Consider the following 15,650-nt stretch of genomic DNA (forward strand, 5'->3'; position numbering starts at 1 on the left):
ATAATCCTATTGTTGACAACTCTGAACAGCTGCTGATTGTATGATAATTTGCTAGAAGGAAAAATGGGGGGAAGGGATGGTGTTACAAATCCCACATCATTTGCTGATTTTTGAGAGTGAAAATGTTTTCTGCCAGGCAGTGGTGGCTCACACTTTTAATCCCAGCACTCAGGAGGCAGAGGCAGGCAGATCTCTGTAAGTTCTAGGCCAGCCTGGTCTACAAGAGAGTGAAAATGTTTTCTATATAGCATCAAAGAGGCGAAATCTCTTTTAACGCTGAGGAATTTTCCCTCATAATATGTTCCTTCATCTCTTCCCACATAGTATAGGGAACATGTGCTGCAGAGAAGGAAGTAGGTCTGGAGTCTGAGTGGTACTTATTTTCCTTACTGAGATTCAAGGCTTGTCAAGGCTCACCTCATGCTTCTTGAGAGAAGGAAATGCCAACAGTCATTAGGAAAGAAAGCATAAGGAAGAGTTAAACAAATAGCTGCACCTAGAGGTCTGGGATTTCTCTAGTCTGTTTTAGCAAGTGCTGGGCTGAGCTGTAGGCATAGTGGATGTTTCCCAAGATAGCTGAATACAACTTTTCAGTTGGGACTCCTTTGCATTGGGGATGTTACAAGCCATCAGGGAGGATAAGAGCACTAAAGATGAGTCCTGCTGCCCAGCTTAGATTCCCATGGACACCACTAATGCCTAATGAGGTTGCCAAGGGAGCCAGTCTGGCAGGCTCACAGCAGGGGAAGATATGTAAAGCAAAGACTTAGTCCCAGGCTCAGCAGAGAGCCCAAAGCAATGATATGCATGGCTGGTGAAAATGCAGAAACCAATTCACAAAGACAGCAAGAATTAAGACTAGATAGAGTCCAACTGAGCGACTGGCTTGTTTCTGTAGGCTGTGGGGATTGTCAGGACCCCATTAGTTGCCATTAGTGCCAGCCATGGTGACATGGCACCAGCTGCAAGCCTGCTGTGACTGACCCAAGCATCTTGTGTCTGTCCTCACATCCTCTAATTGCCACACAAAAAGCAGTCCAAGACCTTACTATCCTTTCTTCACCCACTGCATGGCCACTGGCAGGGTTCACTCAGCCAGTTCAGTTGCTTTCTTCAGTGTGTGCTGAGCAAGAGGAGAAGAAAGCAGAAAGTAAAGGAGAGAGCAGGGAGAATGGACTCCAGGAAGGAAGAGAGAAAAGAGAGAAAGAGTCAATAATGCTGGCTATCTGAAATACCACTAATTCCCAATGAATGGACCACTGACTGCTAAAGGTAGCAGTGTTTCCCTCGCCAATTCTTGCACTTCTGGGAGTCATTTCTCAGCTCACACTTCCCTCCCATGACAGATACATAAATCCTTGGCCAAAGAGGCTGCCATGCCCCTTCCTGTCTCTGAAGTGATTTTCCTCAGATGGATTACACTACCTTTTGCAAATTCACACAGGTCAAATGAACAGGTCAGGCACTGAGATATAGCCACTGGGCTATGAAGAGGATGGTGAAGGGGTTATCAATTTCCTGAGAAGCACTTAGTTCTATCTCCCCACGACAAATTAAGTCCCAATAGGTAGTTCCCTTAGATCTTTCTGGAAAAATCCATGGGGTAAATGGTCATATAACACATTCCAAAGACAAACAGATATTATTTCTGTGTGCCAGAAAATCAACTCTCAAGTGTTTCTTGGTGGTCTATCTACTTTGTGGCAAATAGTGGTCTCAGCTTAGTTTCTCCTTACATCCAGGTTCTTTTGGTTTTTATGCACTCCAAGGATGCAAACTCATTTTCACATCAGTTCAAATAAGTAGAATGGCACAACTACTAAAATATATGTGACTCATAGTGCACCTTTAAAGTTTGCTATACATGCTTTTCTTCCATATTAATCCTTTGCCACACATCCTACCTTAGTGATCCTGCCATGGGAAATTCAACTGTGCTTCAGTATGGAATCCAAATGTGAGTAGGTAATATGTTTTTCTAAAATTCTCCTTAATTTATACTCTGTATGGTCTGGTGTCAAAGCACTCCTAAGTTCCCAGAAACTAGCTAGACAGTATGCAAGTGGGCCACCTGAGATTTTGGAATTGCTATGAATAATTCACAAAATGAAAAAAACAGGGATATTACAGATGTGGCTCTACTTATATACAAAATGGGACCATACCGGTGAGTAGCTAAAGGCAGAGGTTACAATAAATTGCTATTACATAATTTAGCATTATTAAAGGAAATAGCATGATTGTGGATGATCTGAATGTGAAAGCAATATGTAGACTTTTTGAGGTCATTTTCCTTCTCTATTCTGTGACCATTAAGCTACCAATAAAATCTGACACAACCCCAGTTTCCAGAAGAACAGCTAGCTAAAGGGCTTAGGGAAGGAACTGGGCCTTCCACAGTCCAGTTACTTTTGATTCTTTCCAAACCTGCATCCTATAAATGTAAGTCATTGATCAAAGTTGGATTGGGGTGACTAGCTAAAAGTAAAGTCATTCACGCTATAACTTTAAGCCCTTTTAAAAGATAGAATGAAATTTCTATTGGATAATTTGGAAACTATATGAAAGGTGGAGAAAAACGAGTTTGTTCAAATCTATCTATCTATCTATCTATCTATCTATCTATCTATCTATCTATCTATCTATCTATCTATTTTAGGATTTTCAAGACAGGGTTTATCTATACAACAGCCCTGGCTGTCCTGGAATCCACTTTGTAGACTAGGCAGGCCTTGAACTCCATACCTGTCTCTGCCTCCAGAGTGCCAAGATTAAAGGCATGTGCCACCATTACCCAGATAATTTTTTTTATTAAAAATAGATTTCAGGAGATCAGTTCTTTAGTTTCTGTTTAGTTCAGTACTAAGTTTTGATTCTACTGCATAGACTGGCCTTGTGGGAGACTTGTCTGTTTGGATGCTCACCTTCCTAGACCTGGATGGAGGGGGGAGGACCTTGGACTTCCCACAGGGTAGGAAACCCTGACTGCTCTTAGGACTGGAGAGGGAGGGGGAGGGGGAGTAGGAGGGAGTAGGAGGGAAATGGGAGGAGGTGGAAATTTTTAATAAATAAATTAAAAAATAGATTTCATACTATAAATCTGGCTAAGAACTCATGTTTGGGAGCTCATAGGCTCCAGGGGAGAACCCATTACTTTTTTTCCCAGGAGGAAGTATGGCAGAGCTGTAGGGACAGGCTCCAAGACAAACGGAAAATGACCCATCTGGATATTCTCTGCTCTACTGTATCACCGTCTGTCCCCAGACCAGAACCCATTACTATTATATGGCTAAGTGGACATATCAAACTGCCATCTAAATTAGTCTTTCTCTACCTGTAGATTAGTGCAGCTCTCAGACTTCATCAGTGTTTCTTTGTGCAGTGAATGGTGGCAAACACGGAACCTCGTAACTGGTCAAAGTGCAGAAAATAAGATTCAGTGGAGTGCTCAGCCACAAATGGGACATGCATATAACACTCCCTCTCTAAGGTTTAGGGATCATGGTTGGAAGAGGGGGACAGAAAGACTGCAAGAGCCAGATGTCAGAGATGACTAGACTCAAACTGTGTCATCTGAACACGACAGGACTACTGCATTGAAGAATTCACAGCTGTGGTGATATTTTGTTTGTGCTTTAAGAAAGAAAGCTTGCCTGAAGATCAGAGTGTGGAGAAAGCCAGTAGTTAGCTACAGAGGCCAGGTAGTGGTGGCACACACCTTTAATCCTTGTTGGGGAAGCTGACCAATCCCTTGTCTGAGGGGCATGACCCCTCCGGGGCTAAAAATACCTTTAAAAGATCCGTGTTTGTTGTCTTGGTCTCTTTGTTTTCCTGAGCTCCTCGCTGGAACCTTGGCTTTTGTAAGTTCCCTTTTCTTTCCTTTATTAAAGCTGAATATTATATATTAAAGCTAGTCCGGTTAATCATAATTGCCGATTGACCACGCCCCTTCAAATCCCAGCACTCAGGAGGCAGAGGCAGACTCTATAAGTTCAAGGCCAGCTTGGGCTACACAAAAGATTGATCCAGTCTCAAAGAAAAACAGAGCCAGGCAGTGGTGGCTCACACCTTTAATTCTAGCACTAGGGAGCCAAACACCTCTAATCCCAACACTTCCTGTCCTGGAGACAGGAAGATATATATGGTTGGGTGGAGAGAGGAATATAAGGCTGGAGGAGACAAGAGCTCAGAAAGCATTCAGTCTGAGGACTTATAGAGACAGGATACCCCATTCGGTCTGAGGATTTCACAGAGGTAAGAACCAGTGGTTGGCTGCTCTGCTTCTCTGATCCTCAGGGAAGCTTTATTTGTTATAGAACAAACAAAATATCACCACACACAGCAGCTGTGGTTGCCTGCACAAGACTGGCACAAGATCAAGTCAGTCAACATTTTAGCATAGAGTGGGAGGGGTTCATTACTTCCTACTCCTAACTGAGTATCCATTAACAGTTGATGTTTTCTGGGATTAGAAGGGTCAGTCTTTTTTAACTTAGTGGCTCCTGGTAGGTGGACCACACTTCAGTAGGTGACCCCCAACCTGGCAGTATATATGGGTAGCAGCACAAACTAGAGTGGATGAGTTTGGGTTATTATTATTATTATTATTTAAAAAAATACTAATCCAAATTCCCACTTCCTCCCCTCCTCCCACTTCCCTCCCACTCCCTCTACACACCCTTGCCCCATCCCCTTCCAATCATAAGAGAGGGCAAGGCACCCAGGCCTGTGGGAAGTCAAAGGCCCTTCTCACTACATTCAGGTTGAGCAAGGTATACATTCAAAGAGAATAGGATCCCAAAAAGCTAGTACATGTGGTAGAGACAAATCCCAGTGCCATTGCTTGTTCATTCCCAGTCCAGTTGGAGTTGGTGAGCTCCCATTAGCTCAGGCACATTGTCTCAGTGGGTGAACCCTCATGGTCTTGACTTCCTTGTTCATATTCTCCCTCCTTCCATTCTTCAACTGGATCTTGGGAGCTCAGTCCAGTGCTCTGATGTGGGTCTCTGTCTCTGTTTCCATCTGTTGTTAGATGAAGGTTGTATGGTGATATTTAAGATAATCATCAGTGGGGCTGGAGAAATGGCTCAGCGGTTAAGAGCACTGACTGCTCTTCCAGAGGACCCGGGTTCAATTCCCAGCACCCACATGGCAGCTCACAACTGTCTGAAAATCCAGTTACAGGGGATCTGACACCTTCACACCAATGCATATAAAATAAAGATAAATACATCATAAAAAAATTTAAAAAAAGATAATCATCAGTCTGACTAGAGATGCCCCTCAACGGAAGAATTGATAAAGAAAGTGTGGCACATCTACACATCAGTGGTTTAAAAAAATGATATCTTGAATTTTGCATGCAAATGGATGGAATTAGAAAACACTATCCTGAGTGAGATAACCCAAAACTCTAAAAGATGAATATAGTATGTACTCATGTAGTGAGTACTCATTAGCCATAAACAAAGGACTAGCCATAAACAAAGGATACTAGCCATAAACAAAGGACATTGAGCCTATAGTTCATGATCCTAGAGAAGCTAAGTAATAAGGTAAATCCAAAGGAAAAAATATACATATATATATGTATATATATATATATATATATATATATCCACCTGGAAATTGGAAGCAGACAAGATCGGCTGACAAAATTTGGGAGCATGGGGGCAGGGGTAATAATTTCAGAGCACGGCTAGTTAGCCATTAGAATGTATGACCAAAGAAAATTCTTTGAGTTGAAGATCAGTCAACTATACTTGAGCTAGTTCAAGAGATCAGACACATGGGAAAGACATACAATTCTCCTGAATATAACCTAGCCACAAGGAAATATATGCCAAGCTCACAACTTTTATTGCTTCTGCTTGGGGCTCACCCTCATAATCTGCCAGGCAGGACTCTAGGAGAAAGTAGGATTAAACATCAGGTTCTGTAAGCATCATGCTATCTGTCTCAGATTAATGGAAGGAGGAAGAGAACTAAACATATGTTACATAGAGCCCATTATAGAATCCCAGCAGAAGTGAGAATTCTCTTGTTCAGTTTGATTTTATACACATTTCTCACAAAATCTTTTTCTAATCTGTCCAAAGATCAGTACAAATCCATGCAAAATTACCTCAGTGACAGCTCTTGTCCTCCTCTCATCTTGAACATTCAAAGAAAGACTAATCTCTCGCCTTGTTTCCTGGAAGATACCTACCTTGGATTTGAATGAAGCAATGGCCAATGCTGAGAGGAAGCCAATGGAGGCAGATGGGGACAGCCCCACAAGCTCTCTAACACTTATTAGTCGATGTTTACCAAAGTGTGGTCAAGACAGTGCTCACTAGGAGTGAAAGACCTAATAAGGAGTGCTGAGTGTCATGGGGCAGAGAAGGACACCAAAGATATAAAAATAGCAGGTTGATCTTGTGTTTGGAATAAGGTTTTCAGAGGATGATTTCCAGCCAGGTTCACATGAAAAAGAAAACCTCAGGCCTTATTGTATGACTCTTGTTTTCCCCTGGATTTTCTTGCCATGTGTCTGTTAAAGACAGTGTGGTAGTTCCATGTCCTTGACTTAATTGTCTACTGTCAAGAAATTTTCTCAAAATTAACTTTAAGCAGATGAGCCTTTTAAAAATGCCTCACCCTTAGAAATAATTCTGAAATCAGAGTGTATGTGCTAGCCGATTTACCCCAATACATGTTAAATCAATAAATAGCTATAAAAATAGAAAAAAAAACAGTTAGTCCTTATACCACCTAAAATCATCTTGCACACCACCAGTGTATGTTTGCCACAGTTGGAGAAACAGTGCTTTCTGTATCATGCACACAGATGGTTCCCATAGCCAACAAGCACTGCTTTATTTCTTTCTCCAAATGTAAAGCTGGTGGGGCTTTCGACTGCCCCAAATGGCCAGGATACCATCCTGAGCCTGGCTCCCTCCCTCCTTCCTCTCAGAGCCAGTTATTATTTTTCTCCTTTCAGGTGACAGCCTCGGCCAAAGCTGGAGTTTGCTACAGAACACAGGGCCCTTATTCCTGGTCAAGTGTTCCTTCCCTCGAGCTATTTCCCCTGCACAGAATGCCACACTAGACTTCACTTAACTAAACCAGTACATTCTGTGGAGTGGACTTCCTCCACCTTAGCCCCAGGGGCTGTGTGGGCTGGAGTGCCTCAAGCCCACATCAGTGGCTAGCCTGCCCACCCATGAGCCATATCTTGTACTTATAGAGGTCCCATGAAGCACAAGATGCCCCTAGTTGAACACTGCAGCCAAAAACACCTCTGGCCACTAGCCTGCTACCCGGGTGGTAAAGAAACAAAGGAGGCCCACAGCAGGAATGCTACTGGAAGGCCAAACTGTTCTGTTTCAAGAAGAATGTATGCTGATTTGATTTGTATTAAACAGATAGGGAGTCTAACAAGCAGGTTTGATCGACAAGAGAAATGGCTTGTGCTTGTGCTAGTTGCCTAAGTCCAGGCAGTGTCTCCACCTCTTATGGATAATTTATTTGTAAGAAATTCTTGTTTGGTTGGAGAGTTAAGGTCCTTCAGTGGTTTACAAACCTCTTTGTGGTTGGTAAACAATAATCACCCTCCATCCCTTGCCTACTCCCTACTCTAAGATAAAATCTTTCAAGGTCTCTGGATGCAAGGTCCTTAGAGAAGAAGAGCTGCTCTATGGGAGACTGGGAGCTCTGGCCACCTGGTTCCCCTACCTCCCAGAGCTGCCTAAATGTACCACCCTTGTGGTGTCTCCAACCATGGAAGGAGTATGAAATTCTTTTGGCAAAGAAAAACTGTCAAATTGATGACCAAAGTTCTACAAACATTAAAGACACATGTAGATTCTTATTTGTGACTTTAGAAGTATAATCTCTCCTTAGGGAAAGTGATAATACAATTTACCTCCTCTATTTAGCCCCAATTTTCTTTATCCCCTTTCTCTCCCTTAAAGTCATTTCTCCTCTCCTCAGTAAAATCTCTTCCCTTTCTTTTCTTCTCCTTCTTACAGTCCCTAAGTTGCCAGAAAGGATTTTACATTTTGCAATTATTAAAAAAAAACCTTTGTTCTGTGAAAATATGAAGATCTTTTCAATCTTAGAAATTTATTAAGATTAATCCAAGTGGCCAGAAATCAGCCAAGAAATAATTGAAGAAATGAATTCAGTTGAGACAGACAGAATTATGGGCAAGTGTAAAGGTGACAGTGAGGGCAAAGAATGCGTGATTAATGGTTCTAGGGATGTGGGCAAGTATCTGGGCAAGTTGAGGGAGGCTCCCTTTCTACTTATTGTCTCCACTGCAGTTTCCCCAGCAGTATAGATGCTGATAGGCATAGGACAACAGATGACAATGTAAATAATTTGCCACATGAGAAACTTCAAGGTATCATGCCTCTCATGATGAGGAGCTCTTTGGTTGCTAGATAAATGTCCCCTCCTATGGTCTGTAGACACTTACCATATAACCCATGGAAAAATGGCCAGTATTGAATGAATCTGAATATAGTACCATGTCCCAAACACTAGCACACATAAAGCAGACGAGGGTTTGGCAGCTCATCTACATATTATGAATGGGGGAACTATCTATCTATCTATCTATCTATCTATCTATCTATCTATCTATCTATATCTTCAGATTTGCTAAAGGGTCTGCTTTAAGTCATGCAGCAGTAAGTCTAGTGGGAGTTATGGTTTGCTAGGAATTCTGGATGTGAACAGATATCTGATGTTACTTCCCTTCTGTTCAATTGAGAATTCCTCCAAAGCTACATATGAAAAACACAATAAACACAATTTGGGTTCTATAGCTGCATTATAGGATAGATGATGCTATGGGGAGACATTTGGTTGAGGGATGTATTAGCAACTATACATAACAAGACCCCAAATGCCCTTTTTCTCATTACTTATACGCTTGCTCCAAGCCTAATCTCTTTGAGTTTTTTTTTTTTTAAATCAAAGCTGACATTATGGTAAGCCTTATTTTGGGGGTCATAACTCCCATATTCACCACCTTTTTTATTCATCTTACTCATGTGACTCTCTTGTGCCCCTTAAACATCATTCTGACATTAAGGTATGCAACAGCTGATTCAACTTTTTCTGCAATCCAACCCTACACATAGACAAATTTACAGACATATTCTTCCCAAATATCTAAACTGGAAGAGACCCTAGAGACCATCTTATCTCTCCCTCCCCATTGTATAATGAGGGAAAGCAGCCCATAGAAGGGCAGGGAGTTACTTACTCAAGCTCAAGCATCAGATTGGTGGCAAAGTCTGGACTCGAACCCAGATCTTCTGGATCCAAATCTGACCCACTCTCTACCACATCGAGCTGTAACTCATCCAGGAACTGTGCCTCCTCCCCAGGCTCTGGGTCCTCCCCGAGCTGGGGCTCCTCCATGAGCTGGGGTTCCTCCAGCCTTTCCACCTTCATTTCCCAGTTGCACAGGGAAACTTTGGTTGCCTGGCTAGAGTTGTTTTTTCTCTGTCTCCTCTTGTCCTTTCTCCCCCTTCTCTCTTTCCCTGTAGTTTCCTGGCTAGGGCGGGAGCAATTGGAAACTCTTTCACAGACTCCAAAGTAAAAGTGCTCAAGGAACCTCAGGGCCAGCCTAGGCTGGCTCTGCTGCGGAGGCAGAAAGATGCTCCTTGCCCTGAGTCCTGAGTGCCTCTGGGGGCTCTTGGGCTCTGAGGAAAGACTGGAGCTCCTGAGGCAAGTGCTGCCCTCAGGATCTTCTGCGGAGGCTGGGCCAGTTTCCTAAACTAACTCCCAGACTAAAGGGGAGGGCCGGATCCTCCCGGGAAACCCAGACAGAGGCTCTGCCAGCCAGCCCCTGTGGTTGGAACTTTCAAAAAGACCAATGTTTCAGCAACTGATTTCTTTTCCAACCCGAACAGCAAGCTTTTTTGTCCCCTTTGCATGACTGTGGCTGTGGCATGCAACCCCAGTCTGAAGAGAAGTAGGATTCTAGGGCTGGGGCTCCCTAACACCCAAACCACTGGTCAATTCCATTAAATAAAATCAAATTTTAAAAACACGTTTTTGGCATTTAATGGGCCTGAAGCTGGTCTTCTGGCATGGAGATGTTGTGTACCTACTGGGATGGTATGTGTACAGCCATCTAGAGATGAAAAGTTGGAAGATCATTGGATCAGAGAATCAGGAGACATGATTTCTTTATCCAGCTGTTCACTAATTGGCTGTTCAGTTTGGGGCGGGTACCCACTCCACCCCACTTGGGGCCTCAGTTTTCTCCTTGGTGTTGGGAGGGTTCAGAGCAGATTATTGAGAAAGTATTTACAATTCTAAGCCTCTATGTTCTGTTCAAGGTACAGCAGATAATAGTCAATCTTGGGAAGGAAGTATGGGTCTCAAAGATGCCATCCCAAGCCCCACAGTGCTCTCAACTTCATAAATTGGCTAAGTAATGGTAGAAAGGCACCCCTGTGCTTATGTATGTTTAAATTTCTGCTTTAAATGTCAAAGCCATGGCTCACCCACCCCCAACCGCACACCACCACCAGCAGGAGGGAAACCAAAGTATTCTTAGTTCTTTTTACCTAAAGGTGAATGAAGGCAGAGAGAGCTAGCCTTGTTACAGGGAAAGATTACTGGATTGGATTTCAGTTGTGGTTCTGGGCAGGAGAAGATTTGTGACTGACAGCAGATGGGGAGGAGTCGGGCAGAGAAGGGTTTAGGGAGAACGGGAGGCAAGGATAGACAGATGTTTTGTTTTTGTACCACATAAGATGTCTCTAATACTAATGAAAGAATACTGGAATACAGATGCCTTCTTGGAGTACCCTCTCAATTTTTTTAATCGTATTGTCACTAATTTCTAAATGATGACACCAAGGTTTGCTGGAAAAACTGACAAACTCACAGTATGTTAGGTGATTGTCCATTGAAAGGAAAGGCCCTATCTCATGAATACACAATGCTTGATGACCTCTGAGCCACTTGGTAGTCCACTTTTGAAGGTTGAGTAGTCTACCAATTGCTCAGAAGGGCCAGAACTAATCAGTTTCCCGAGAAGAGAGATAAAGGAACAGTGAAATGGGGTACTATCTTTCTGTAACCTAGCTACTTGTTCTTCAGCACTGAACCTAACCTGTAGCCCAAATAAGGCAATCTTAGCAAATCTTTTCACATTTAAAGAGTAAAATGAGGGCATTTTTGGAGATGTGACTATTTCTAGTGTGTGTACTGGAGGGTAGTTTCAAATAAATTTCCTTTCTTTTTTTTTTGAGACAGTGTCTCACGTAATCCAAGCTGGCCTTGAATCTGCTACACAAGTAGAGGAACATGACCTTGAACTCCTGATCTTCAGGCTTCTACCTCCCAAGTGCTGGGATTATATGCATGTGCCACCATGAGCAGCTCTTTGGTATAACTTTCTCATGTTAGTCCTTTATTCACTTCATTGACCTCCATCCTGTTCATCTGGCAGGTAGTGAACTCTTCAAAGTCTTCAAGACACAGATTTTTTAATTGATAGGCCACTGTGACACACAGAGAATCATTCTCCCTTAATCAAGGCTATGTGATCTCGGGAGTGAGAAAATTTACTTGGGGTGGGCTACTTTTGTTTGACAAGACTTCAGTGAGTTGTAGGAGATTCAACATCTACTTTTGAGGGCATTAATGGTGATTAGGTTCATTTTTAAAATTTTCTTGCTACTGATTTTGGGCAAAATATACTCACTGTGGGTCACTGGCAATTCCTAAGGTCTTAAGAAGGGATTTTCTTTTGCAGATTCTCTAGTCCCAAGTGAAGCCCCTCTTATGCTGTGCTCACCAGCTTCCTGTTCCTTTTCTGTGATAAGTGAATCAATATTTTCATTTGTGCAATTATTATTTCATATCTGTCCATACTACTAAATTTTAAGCTTCCTGGGGCAGGAAATCTGTCCTCTGCATCTAATCTTTGTCATGTGCATGAGGACAAAGTCCTTCTTTCCATAAGCACTTGGGATAGGTAATCTTATTCCACTGTCTCCAGAACAGAGTGAACTCCCAAATCGTTAAGTGTAAGGGATGGGAGCACCCCATTGATACTAATTTAGCTAAGAGACAAGAAAGTTGGAGGATTCTGGAAGGAGTCTTAACAGTTCCTCACAAAGTTCATTTCCACACACCACTCTGTCATACAAGAACATATGCTAGCTGTAATGATTCGCCTCTAATGGAAATTTAATTGATACTCTTTCAAAGATTTATTTTTACTACTTTTAATTATGTGTGTGAGTGCTGGAGCCTGTGGAGCCCAGAGGTATCATATCCCCCTGAAACTGGAGATACAGGACATTGTAAGCTGTTCAACATGGGACGTGGTTCAGGGAACTGAATTGAGTGAGAACAAAAGCAGGACAAACGTTTTTTGTTTTTGTTTTTTTTTTTTTTTTGAGACAGGGTTTCTCTGTAGCTTTGGAGCCTGTCCTGGAACTTGCTCTTGTAGACCAGGCTGGCGTCGAACTTAGAGATCCATCTGCCTCTGCCTCCCAAGTGAGTGCGGCACCACCACCAGGCAGTAGTACAAGCGTTTAATGGCCAAACCATCACTCTAGCCCCACAATAGCATTCTTATTATAAAATTGTCACACATTTTTTTTTATCTTGCATCACGTGCTTTTTTTTTTTTTTTTTTTTTTAGTTTCTCTGTGGCTTTGGAGCCTGTCCTGGAACTAGCTCTTGTAGACCAGGTTCTTGTTCCTTACCTATTTGCTTTCCCGAACTGTCTATCCCCTTCTGCCATAGCCTTTATTAAATCAACATTCTCGCTTTTATCCAGCTATTGATAGCATTACACCTGTCCCATACCTTAAAGTCATAAATAATACTTTTTGGTAATTCTGTCTAGCTTCTCTGGATGCCTATAGTCAGGAAGTTATCTCTGCTATCTAATCTCAGTTATTCATGCTATAGTATAGGCATGTTTTCTCTTATTCTGTCCCTAATGTGGTTGGGAAACAGCTAGTCAATATAGCTGAGCTGTCATTTTTCTTTTATTTGAAAACCTTCTGTCTCTTGATTACTACTTTCTGACACTTAAACTCCTCTTTAAACCAGTGATCTTAGTTCCTTAGTTTTGACAAACAGGTACCTCCAGTCCTAGGTTTACCTCTTGTTGGCTCTGAAAGTCTTATAGCCTACTCCTGACCCTTCACAATTCAATTTTCCTTTGATCCCATTTGGCTTTCAACTGTCACCTGCTTTTTCTTTGTGAAGCCACGTCTCTCAAAGGAAAGCTACATGGGGACCTATGATCAATTTCCGTGCCCACCTCAGTGGTGTAGTACCCTTCTCTTCTATATCCAGGTTATCTTTTTCAGCTTAGACAAATATCTGACACTACCATGGACCCTAGAAAGGAGTTTAGAGACCTGCAGTGCTGTGCCCAGTTGCGTCTTAAAATAAGAATCATTCATAGTTCAGAAGGATCTCAAAGGAGAAAAACAAAAAGCATCCCCTCAATTGTGTTTTTGTCTGTTTTTTTGTTTGTTTCTGTTGCTGCTGTTCAGTAAATAATTTACAAAACCAAATTTTCCTCCCCACAGGCTATACCCATTTTATCATGGTCCCCAGGACTAGCCTTTACACATTTCCATACTGTCAGGGACTATTTTTAGCAAAGGATGACATTAAATGCTAGTTGCCTCACGGGCTTTAAACTTATCTCTTCCACTTGTCAGAATGTTGTTATTCCTTCTGCTTTGGACCTGCTATCTACTCATGGCCTAGACATATGTCTACGGGTGTGAAAACTATCTGCATGGTATTACTTGAAGGGTTCCAAGAAATCCTTTTTTTTCTGGACATGTCTTCCTTTGACCTGTGTCTGATAATTAGAATTTCTTTCTTTCTTGTTTTTTGTTTGTTTGTTTGTTTTTTTAAGACAGGGTTTCTCTGTGTAGTTTTGAAGCCTGTCCTGGGAACTTGCTCTGGAGACCAGACTGGCCTTGAACTCACAGAGATCTGCCTGCTTCTGCCTCCAGACTGTTGGGATTAAAGGTGTATCTCACCACTGCCTGGCTGATAATTAGAATTTCAATACTGAATATTCATTTCTTTAGCACAGTTGCCATTCCTTAGATTCCTTAGGAAGTCTCTTTGCTATATTCTTCTCTCTTGGTAGTTCAGAATTCATATATTCATTACCATCATCATCTGGTTTCTGCCAGACTCTCTGAGATAAGATCATGCATGCCTTTTGCCTTTTGTATTTCCCATTGTACCCTCAGTGACATTGAACCTAGAATATTCACTTCTTGTTGAGTGAATCAATTCATGAACTTAAGTGTGAATTCTTCAGACCACTTGTAAGAAAGGATGGTGGGCACAGGTATCCAGGACATTGACTGGGGTAGAGAGCACTAGGAAATAAAGATGGAATACTGACCTTGAGCAATACCTTCCTTGATCAGTTGACCTGAGGCAGGTTCTTTTGTTAATCTAGCTCCCTCTCCTTTCCTGCCAACTTGAGGCTTCCCACCTTTCTCAAGCCTACCTAAAGACCTTCATTTAGAGAGCTTTAGAGGGTTTTTCGAGACAGGGTTTCTCTAGCTTTGGAGCCTGTCCTGGAACTAGCTCTTGTAGACCAGGCTGGCCTCGAACTCACAGAGATCCACCTGCCTCTGACTCCTGAGTACTGGTATTAAAGGCGTGCGCCACCACCACTACCACCCAGCTAAGAAAGAGTTTTCTGTGGTGTAAACAAGCCTAAAATGACACCCTAGAGGGCTACTAGTCTTTTTCCGAGAAAGACATGAGACAATTTTACACACACACACACACACACACACACACACACACACACACACAGTAGCACCCTGATACTACTCTGCTTCTGTTTTTATTTCTTCTAAAGAGTCCTTGTAGAGATGGAAGCTGAGATCCAGATATGAAGCTACATCCCAGGTTCTTCAGGGGCTTATCCTCTACTGTATACCTATGTTCAACCTTCTTGGTTCCAGTAGTCATAAGACAGAGGTATCTTCCTGCTCCCATTCTCTAGATGCCTCCCTCTATGGAGGGATAGTCCAAAGTCTCGAGTAAAGGATACCAGAGTCCAGCTTGTCCTGAGTCAAAAAGAATAGTGAGGGACAGTGCTAAAGTAAGCCTTTCTCTCCTGTTCCTAAAGCTTGGTAACTCTGGGTTCCAGCCCAGGAAGAATAAAAAGTTTTCTCACTCCAGGCCAGCCCCTTCCTACCAGGATCCCTGCGGGGCTGGCAAGCTTCTCCTCTCCTCTCCTAACCAGAAAGTCTTGCAGCCAGCCAGCCAACTACTAAACACCTGCCAAAGCCAACCCATTCGTTAAGGCTCTGCTGGAAGCTGCCGCCATAAAGAGACTCTCCCTTCCTAGTTTGCTTTGGCACAAGCCAAGCTCCACTAAGTGTGTAAGACCTTTCTCTCAAGGAGCATAACCTCAACTCAGTTTTTAAAAAGCCCTCAGCCTGCAACACTTCTTTGTTCCCAGTCCTTGGTGGCAACTGCTCTACTCCCCAGGGCCACACTTTCAATTTTTCAGACACTGGCCTTGGCGTCTGATAGCCCTGTGTCCTTTACAGGGACTTGCAGGAAAGGTAGGCATTCAATAAATCCGCAGTCAGAGCTCAATAAGTATCAGACCTTTGGTCAAT

At 42.6% G+C, this 15,650-nt stretch overlaps 1 protein-coding gene and 1 non-coding gene across 7 annotated transcripts in view; both read right to left on the minus strand.

Annotated features, from left to right (window-relative positions):
- Positions 1–15,650, minus strand: part of Tsc22d3 (TSC22 domain family member 3) — a 119,068-nt gene that overhangs the window by 37,128 nt on the left and 66,290 nt on the right. The window lies entirely within an intron of this gene.
- On the minus strand, positions 3,171–3,297 carry LOC119805637. The gene has a single exon (XR_005283951.1). It is a non-coding gene; the product is annotated as a small nucleolar RNA SNORA55 (small nucleolar RNA).

This window comes from Arvicola amphibius, chromosome X, assembly GCF_903992535.2.
Source record: "Arvicola amphibius chromosome X, mArvAmp1.2, whole genome shotgun sequence".
NCBI lineage: Eukaryota > Metazoa > Chordata > Mammalia > Rodentia > Cricetidae > Arvicola > Arvicola amphibius.